We start from the raw sequence: 10,280 nt of genomic DNA, 5'->3' as shown, positions 1-10,280 counted from the left end.
TAGATAAATTTGTCACATAACGATATACATAGACATTAAGACAATCTGTGGAGAACTTAAATCAACACTTGATAAATACAATCTGGATCCCTACCTTCGTACATATACTCAGTAAGGTACTTTCCCTCCAAAATTGAAATGGAGAAATCGTGTTAATGAAACTATATGCAAATACGAAGAACAATCATGGCTCACAAATGTATCAAATAACGCAAGCATGTCCCGTTATAAGAGAATTCATACGAAATTAACATACCATGTACTTTGGCAATTAGCTTTTCTGTACCCGGAATATCGACCTGCTTTACAACTTTGTGTGAAAGTCTCATCACGCAGTAAACTTTCGAAAGAGTGCATGCTCTGTAATAGGCATGCTTTTGACTATGACAGCCACATTATTTTACATTGTGAAGCGCTGATATCAGAAAGAAATGCGTTTTTCTCTTCTCTCATTGACGTACTTGACGTTCAAAAAAATGTTGATTTTGAAATGCAAGACGAAACAGATATGTGATGAGTCTTATTTGGGGCTGAAACAAAATTTACTCACAATCTGGATCAACACACCTGGGAAACTATTATACTACAATTCGCCTCGTATCTGTACAAACTAAGGCATCTTTTGATATATATCTTCTAGTGAAAATCTGTCATCATTTAGGTATCAGAATTTGATAAACTGTGTGTAATTGTAAATATGTTATGCCTTTTTATTGTGTTAACTGCGTGTAATTGAATATATTTTCATTGTAATCTTCGGAATGACATCTGGAGGAAATAAAGAATCTCTCTCTCTCTCTCTCTATTTATCTTTAATTTTCCTAAATTCAGAGGTATTGAGACATTTCATACCAATGTTACACGTTTTTATCATGAAATGTAAATTTTAACTTACATTCACAGCAGAATTAAGGTTGAATATGGACTTCTGGGTAGGTCTGTAGTCCTCGCCACTTGAAATAGAATCGCCAAATATCGCGATGATTAATTGACGAAGATAGATGCACGTATGCTAGTACTTATAAAGTCAAAACAAGCCTTTCCGTCGATAAGGAATATTACTTGACAGTAAAACAAAATTTTCAAGAAATATGAATTTTGTGAAACAGACGACAGTTCCCTTTCAGATGTTATAACTGAGTAAGAAATATTAACAGCAATTTACGGTCTTAAGTTAATCCCCAGGAGATGATAGGACACCAGCTGAATTTGTCAAATGTATTAAGTCTGTAGTGTTACCCCATTTATATTTATTGCACAATAAGATACTTTATCAATGTTACTTTCCGAAAGCGTGATTATTTTAACAACTATAAATGAGAAAGGTAAAAAGGATGGTCGTCATAACAACAGAGGCATATCTCTACCTGTTTCAGTTTCAGTTTCATGTTGCTTAACGCCGCACTCAGTAATTTTCCAGCTATATGACTGCGGTCTGTAAATAATCGAGACTGGACCAGACAATCCGATGATTTACATCATGAACATCGATCCACGCAATTGGGATACGATGATATGTATCAACCAAGTCAGCGAGCCTGGCCACCCAATCCCATTAGTCGCCTCTGACGCGACAAGCATAGTCGCCTTTCACACATCTCTACTAAATACGCTTGGTAAGATCTTTGAATGTATATTTAATAAAAGACTAGATAAATTTGCAGAATCAAGAAAACTTATTGGAGAACCACTTTTAATGATATATTTATTTTGCAAGCTCTTGTACAGAAGTATCCGGCTACACGTAAGAAAGGGAAACTTTATTCATTGATTATAAAAAAGAATCATTTCTTATGGTTAATAGAAATGTTATTATTTGTGCATATAAAGACCGGGTATACACAGCTATTTCTATAAAACTGCTAAAAGTATGTATGTACATGTTAAATATGCAGTTATCTCTGGTGGGGGTAGTAAATTGTTAGATTATGTTTCATGTACAGCTGGAGTTCGTCAAGGATGTACACTCAACCCTCTATTGTTCTCATTATTCATGAATTTGTTGAACTAGCTAATAATACATTGGATGATGGTATTTTTGTATCTGAATATATGTTGAATATAATTGCAATGTTATTTGCCGATGACGTTATATTGGTATAGATACTGCTATCAAATTACAAAAGCGTTTAAATCTTCTATCAGAGTATTCTTATAAATGGGTAATGGAGATCAATATTTCCAGTTCAAAGATAATTGTGGACATATTTCGCTGTTTGAAAAAAAATTAAATAGTTCTTATCAGTACCTTGGGTTAATGGTCACCCCAATAAAAGTGTGGACACAGTGTGTAAATATAGCTTTCGAGCAAGAGAATAAAAACCTTAATGCACATAATATCTCTAATTAGGATATATCATGTTTCTATAAAGGACTCATTTCAAATGTTTGACAGGAAAATTTTACCAATACTTATATATAGTAGTGAAATATGGGAATTTAATGTGAGAGAAAGTGTAGAAAAAGTTCATATTTTACATACTAGTAAAGGTACACCAAATCCTGTTACATATAAATATATATATATGGATATTCTGGCAGACGTCCATTTTTTGTTAAATACTATGTGAGTTTTATCAAATTCGGGGTCCGAATAATTTCGATGTGCAATGATAGATATATTTACGAGAGTTATAATGTTACAAAATACATGGGATTAGATGCCATCCGAATCGGGCCACTTATGTTAGAAGAAATCTTCTTTACAAATATGGCTTTGGTTATAGAAAGAGGTAGGAAATTGTAGTACGTTTGTTGAGTCATTACGGCAACATGTTGTAGACTTGCTTGAAGAAGATTGGCATGCCTCGATGTGTTCCTGTAAATCTCTTGAATTCTACTATTTATGTACGTTTAGTTTTTAATGTGAACTGTATTTAAGAGATATTAGCTCTGTATCTTTGTTAAAATTTAATCATATATGAATTATCTTTCGAAAAGGTAAATGTGAATTATATGATCCTCAAGTCTTTTAGGTAATAGAAGATGAAAGTCATGTTTTATTTTATGCCCCATGTTATGTAGTAGAATGTATTTTGTACCTGCAAGAATATGGAACTAATTTTAACCCACAACTTATAATTCTATAACGGATGCAGCAAACATATGTATATCTTCAAATTCACGAAAAGTGCTTAATTTGACAAAGTCTTTGTATCAAAGGAGATATCAAGATGCATCTATAAATTTTAGATATACTATGGGTCAGTGAGTGAGTATGGTTTTATGCCGCTATTAGCAATATTCCAGCAATATCACGGCAGGGGACACCAGAAATGGGCTTCACACATTGTACCCATGTCGGGAATCGAACCCGGGTCTTCGGCGCAACGAGCGAACACTTTAACCACTGTAGGCTATCCGAACGCCCCTATTGGCATCTTGACTTCCAAGTTTGGTTTTGTCCCGGGTGCCAATGATGAGGTCAGGCCAGTTGTGATCTGACCCGTGAAGATCTGGGGTAGAATAGGTCTTCAGCAACCCATGCTTGTCGTAAGAGGCGACTATATGCTTGTCGTAAGAGGCGACTTACGGGATCGGGTAGTCAGGCTCGCTGAATTGGTTGATGCATGTCATCGATCCCAAATGCGTGGATCGATGCTCATGGTGTCAAACACTGAATAGTCTGGTCCAGACTCGATTATTTACAGACCGCCGTCATATAGCTGGAATATTGCTGAGTGCGGCGTTAAACAAGAAACAAACAAAGATACATAACCCCTGTACCTATTTTGGGCTGAAGTTCTAATGGGAGTAAACCTAGGTCTCCGTGACTATGAGAGTAAATACGGTAAATGGCGAATAAGAGTGATTTGTAGCAATGTCACAGTTTATCATGACGAGTATGGTCTAGACGAACCAGTTGTCAACAGCAAGAGCAAAGTTCCACGTCGCCGAGAATGATGGCACGCATCCAGGCACACATAGTGACAACTTGCACTTCATAAGTCGTCTCTTACGACACTCGTCTGATGCTGAGAACTTCTTCATCTTCTATATCCAAATGTGTGTGTGTGTGTGCGTGCGTGCGTGCGTGCGTGCGTGCGTGCGTGCGTTCGCGCGCGGTGGGTTAGCCTAAGTGGTTAAAGCGTTAACTCGTCACACTGAAGATTTGGATTAATTCGAATCCCCTCCATTTCCCGGTGTCCCCCGTCGTGATATTACGTTTTATTGCTAAAAGCTGCGTAAAAGTACGGAAGCCTTTAAGGGTCATTTGTTTTTGCTTTTTCGATACTATGTTGAAGTTTCAAGATAATATCTTGAAATTTCAAGATGATTATCTTGACATTTCAACTTAGTGTGAATCTTGAAATATTAAGTTAGTATCTTGAAATTTCTACTTAGTATCTTGAAATTTCAACTTATGTATCTTGAAATTTCAACTTGGCATCTTGAAATTTCCAGATGATAACTTGAAATTTCAACTTATGATCTTGAAATTTCAAGATGTGTATCTTGAAATTTCAACTTAGTATGTATCTTGAAATTTCAAGATATCCCTGTAGATATAGAGAATGGGAACCGCTTCTGCTCTGGAATAAGTCACCACGTGTTGTATTAGTGAATGAGTATAGTTTTACCCCGCTTTAGCAATATTCCAGCAATATCACGGCAGGGGACACCAGACATGGGCTTCACACATTGTACCCATGTGAAGAATCGAACCCAGGCTTGCAGCGTGACGAGCGAACTCTTTAACCACTGTGCTACCCCGCCGCCCCGCGTGTTGTACGTGACAAGGTCACTGGTGTGATGTGTGACTAAACGGTATCATCAGCGCTGTTTAATCCCAAAACAAGGCTTACATCAAAGTTATGTTAAGGCGCACGGGGTTTCTTCAATTTCGGTTGTTTGAACTTGTAGTTATAACACTGAAGTCACGTGTATAGAAAGGGAATTCCACCGTGATGTATGATTAATTTAGGTCTTTCAATCTTCGGGTATTGTTGGATGACTTCTTTAATACGTGTTTGAGGGTTCGCTGTTGAAACACATTCCTGCATGGGGGAAAATGGATCCAGCGACACGTCCAAAGTCGACTAACAGGATCGAGTGACTTGGTTGATGCACGTCGTCGTATACAACTTGCTCAAGATGCTCAAGATGTCAATCACTGGATTTTCTGGTCCAGGCCGCCGTCATATATAGCTAACTTGAATAGTGCTGAGTGAGGCTTTAACACAACAAACAAACACACATATCTGCATGGGTGTTAATCAATGATTTACAGCATATGCTGAGATATGGAATCCCCTTCACTCACACTGTTTCGTTATAATAAGATGGTGGTTAGGGTCTTCCGATCATGTTGGACGTTGCGCACATAAACCTATTGGTTTGTCTGGTACACACAGACTCGACCGCCTCCGTGGTCTAGTGGTAGAGCGTCCGCCCGGAGAGCGGAAGATCAGGGGTTCGATCCCCGGCCGCGTCATACTAAAAGACGTTAAAAGATGGTACTTGTTGTTACCCTGTCTGGCGCTCAGCATTAAGGGGCTATACGGAGCTAAAACAAGGACTGGTCGGCTCGGAGTCAGTATACTGTGTCTGACTTGGGTATTCATGTTAATCTGTGGCATGGTATCTCAGTGGGCTAGCACTATAACTCGACATTAGTCCGGTCCAGCACACACACACACACACACACACACACGCATGCACGCACGCACGCACGCACGCGCGTCGCTATATATAAATGCAATAATCTTGGATGCGACGGAAATTTCACCTAATCTCACAGACACGACTTACACGCAGACAGCCTTGACATTGCTGGAATATTTGTGACCGTGATAGCCTCGATGTCATGTCTGAGTGTTCAACTCATGTTTCTATTGTATTTGTAACATGCATACTCAAAATATCGTCTTTTTACCTGCCTGGGGGTTCGTATTAAAACTTGTTATGTTAAACTGATTTTTTGGAAATCACGAATTGTTCAAGTACAAAGACGGTCGTTAGAGACAACATGTCCACTGTGCAATTTATGCTAGGTGGGTGAGTGGTAATGGGTGAGTGAGAGATATAACGCTGTGAACAATTGTTTCTTACACAACTGTGGGTGAGAAACCCATTTGAGATAACTGGTATCAAACATGTTTGAGATCGAATTCCGGGCCGGTGATTGGCTACTCTATGGTGATGACCTGAGGTCAGATGATGACGGACTACTTTTCTGATTGCAAGTCATAGATAAGTTGCTCGTGCTTCAGTCGAATGTTCACCTACGTCTGTGTTGAACCACAGGACCATGTAATTATCATTGATAATAATAAACAAACTCGTCCTCTTCTGCGAGTTTGTTCGTTATTATTATCATCCAGTTACGCTATATGTTGTTATGTCAACTTTAACGGGTTTTTTTTATAGTATGAACCCCCTGGATACCACAACGACACATGTCCCTCCTCTTCAACCAACACTTAGAAATCGAATAAAATTCAACACAGATCACTCAAACTAATACACATCACAGTTTTAAATTCCCCCTTCTGTCTATCATTTACCGTCATTTTAGGCAAAGCAAGATTAATGAAAATGACTTCTGAAAATTAGGTACGTCGTAAATCTCGCCAAATCACAATTCACGGCGTTATTTACTGTGTGTTTTGAAATCTACATATCGGATATTTACTTGAAAAAAAAAATGCATATTAGTGATCACGGGTATCAAATCACCAATGATAATTCTGAAACGTCGCTGATAAGCCTTGAATCCTTTTGGGGTGTTTTGGAAAATACGCATACACGAACGCCGAAGTGTATGTTCCGCCATATTGGATTATGTTTACAAAATGCCGGTTATGAGACGCCTATTCGATCAGGTATATTTCAAACTCAGCTGCTACACATGCATCCCCGAATTCCTCATACATTTCTGAAACAAATGACAAATGGTCTTTGTCACCAATGCAAATAATCTAGATGAAATCATGCTAAATAAATTGGGTGGGGAAACGAACATTGTGCTCGGAAAACTGTATTTGCTGAAAAGTAAACAAAGCAAAATTCAGATTTTACACTGTGTAACATTTTAGAGGTACTTTCGTCTAATTGTTGCATACACTGGCTCGATCGCGCGTTTAAAAATATACATAGCAAGAGTATCATTGCACTAATTATGGAATTTCAAATATATACATTACAATGATGTGGTGAATTCAACAGAAACCGTAACAGTTTCCGTCCTGTGTGACGCCATGACTGACGCTAAATCACGCTCAACGATGACGGTAGTTGTCTGCATTTCTAATTCCCTTTGTTACATTGGAAAAAAATGGTAAAAAATAACAGTACGCAGATTGTCAGAATGTTTCTGATTACTTACGTGGCACTTTTATGTATATACGATCCCTCAAGTAACGAAAATCCTCCTCTGGAAATCCCGCGTACAGTTGACATTGAACACGTCTTTTCGTAAAAGTCGGTCACCGGTAGTGATGTCATTGTGTAGGGTCACATTATTTATAAGTAGTAAGCAATACATAGGATGACGTCACTTATGCCAGTGGTGTTATGTATTAATGCGCTACTGCGATCATCAGAATAGACAAAATGCATTGATTCGATGCTACAAAGGTGCGATTTTAGGGTGTGTAAGAAACAGATTACTGCACTCGTGCCTGGCAGATACCATTGATCTTACAACTCGTTGTAAGATCAATGGTATCTGACAGAGACTCGTGTAGTAATCTCTATATAACAGGAGATATCGCTCGGGTGAGATCAAGCGATATCTACATTGTAGATATCGCTGCAATGAAATTGCATCACAATGTTTTGCAGACCATTGTGACATCATTGGTTACATTACATCACAATCAAATGACGTCACTAATGACTCTGCCACTGAAGCTGTGAGCAGTACTTTTTACACTGCTTATTACTGTCTACAAACTGAAAAAGTGGGAAAGATGATAAATAAAATCTCGCCCTCGTGTCTTTTGATATCAAATATATCACCACTCGTTGAAATATTTGATATCAAAAGACACTTTGGTGAGATACTCTCTCTATGTAGATATGATATATATATATATATTAAAAACTATGATTGCCAGATATGTATTAATGATGACCATGGATGACGTCATCTTCAATTTCAATGCCACAATGCGTTCATATGACGTCACGTTGCTTTTTTCTTTTCGCAAGCAATGGCACAATTTGAAAGAACTAACCAATCAACATGAAGTAAAAATACAATATAATGCTCAGCGAAAATATTACTGAAAATATGTACTGGATGTCCGTTCCCCTATTTATAATGTGATAGAATTAGGTTATTTTTTCAGTCCGTGTATTTACAGGTGAAACGTCTGTAATATAGCCCTGGTATATATTTACATACACGTCTGTCCATTTTTACATTTATCTACTTATCAGCATTACTGTAAACAAAAATTCAAGCAGACGATACATGTTTTTATACTATCAGTTGTATGGAATATAGTCTACCGAAGTTGGCCACTTTCCCAGTGTGACGTCACTTTTGTAGCGCCCTGATTGCGTGTTATGAAATATATGTTGATGTTTTGACAAGCCATATGATACCGTTAGCTTGTTACCAAAAAAACTGCATTGCATAAGAATGTCTACTTGACTATGAGATGGATGATCGAAGGCCATCTGGGGAATAATTGTTTCCAGTCGCCGTATGAGTGCAGACAAAATTGTTATCCCGATTTAATTTGCTGATCAGCAATAACATGGCGGCGCAGGCTAAGGTAAGTTCGTGCAATGCATGACACTCCGGAGTTTGAACAATAGTAATGTAAACAAACCAGCAGCACTCACTGATTTGTCACCAAACGGTAATGCAAATACTGTTACTTGCATAAAGTTGAGGAATTGTAGAATCTGCTGTCAACGCTGTAAGGCTCAGACTTTTTATTATTACTCGAGACAGACAGGGTCGATTTTTGTCATCTGATCAAGGCGTGAAGTCGAACATCTAAAATAAACAAACCTCTGGAGTTGCACTGTCAGTATGCAGTCTTCAAACACTACAGCAGCCAACGACGCTGCCAGCCTAACGTTTGCACACTGCAAATGTACATTAACCATTTAGCAAGTGAAGTTTATTTTTTAGTAGAATAACATTTAAGGCCAAGTCTTTAAATGACAAACTAAGAGCACAGCTTATCTTTAGCCTTGTGGATTGTAGGCCTACATATCAAATGACAGCGCAAACTTGTAAATGTAAAGATGTGTTCAAATGAAATGAATCATCTTTGACAGCCTGTCAGATGCTAGGCCATTACCGTAATCCATTGTTGAATATCATAATTTAATATGGACACGGACAAAAAAATATCAACATTTGGCATACCCAACAAGTCCACAGTTCATTTCGGACTATTGGATCATGAAATGTAACCTTATTGGAGAACAGCACTACTTGTTCGCGTGGATTAATGAACTAGTGCCATGTATAACCCTGTTGTGTTGAAGTCCATGCCCAGTCCCTGATGTCTACATATAAAGTTATTAAGTTTGGCATTTTGTAAGTTTTAAAAATTCCAGAAACGAAAGTGAAGTATATACTTGGCCCGCTTGCTCAAAGCGATCTTAGTGCTAAGATGATCTTAACTCCCATACTTTAACACAGACGAACAATAGTCTTAGCGCTAAGATTGTTTTGTGCAAGTAGGCCCAGATCATGCTGTGCTCAATGATCTATTGAACATGTTGAAATGCAGTTTGTGGCCTGTATTTCAAGAAATGTGTTATTTTTGTGGATAGTATACTATAGAGTACTTTTTAAGTCTTTGTCATTGACAACAATGATTTTGTACATGTTTTGTGATTGATACTTTTTGAAAAGCATCTGGACAAACAGAAATGTGTTCTGCAAAGATATTGTAAGACTTGACAATGTCACCCTTATGCCGTGAGATAATAGTGGTGTGACGATTCATTGATGATTGATGCATAACAGCATGCATGATGCTGCAATAGACTATATTCCTGAGTTATTTATACACAGAGGAAAGCCCTTTTGAAGGCGAGGCTCTGACCCAATTTCTGCACAGGTGAACGGCACCGTCAAAATATAAAAGTGGGTCACCATGGGAGTATGTTCCGTTTTGTTCCACGCAAGAAACAGTCACAGGATGTATGTTTTATTCCATCCAAAGAAACCTGAATGGCGACGAAGAGGTTTTTAATAGTCTATCAACTGATGGTAGCAACTTGCTTCCGACACAGAATTATGAAGTGTGCAGTAGGCATTTCGTCAAGGGGTACACAAGTAAAAATCAGGATAGTTCGAACTACCT

The 10,280-nt window shown here is 38.0% G+C and overlaps 1 protein-coding gene across 3 annotated transcripts in view; it reads left to right on the top strand.

The window, feature by feature from the left end:
- The first annotated feature begins 8,679 nt into the window (after window positions 1-8,679).
- LOC139479864 (nuclear receptor coactivator 2-like) overlaps window positions 8,680-10,280 on the top strand; it is a 145,237-nt gene continuing 143,636 nt past the window's right edge. For all 3 annotated transcript variants that reach the window (XM_071262776.1, XM_071262785.1, XM_071262767.1), the window contains exon 1: window positions 8,680-8,726. The gene's annotated coding sequence lies outside the window, so the exon portion shown is untranslated. The remainder of the gene's footprint in view (window positions 8,727-10,280) is intronic.

Source organism: Haliotis cracherodii, unplaced genomic scaffold, assembly GCF_022045235.1.
Source record: "Haliotis cracherodii isolate W230 unplaced genomic scaffold, xgHalCrac1.p SCAF_1, whole genome shotgun sequence".
Classification (NCBI taxonomy): Eukaryota; Metazoa; Mollusca; class Gastropoda; order Lepetellida; family Haliotidae; genus Haliotis; species Haliotis cracherodii.
This window is presented reverse-complemented; position numbering and strand designations above follow the sequence as displayed.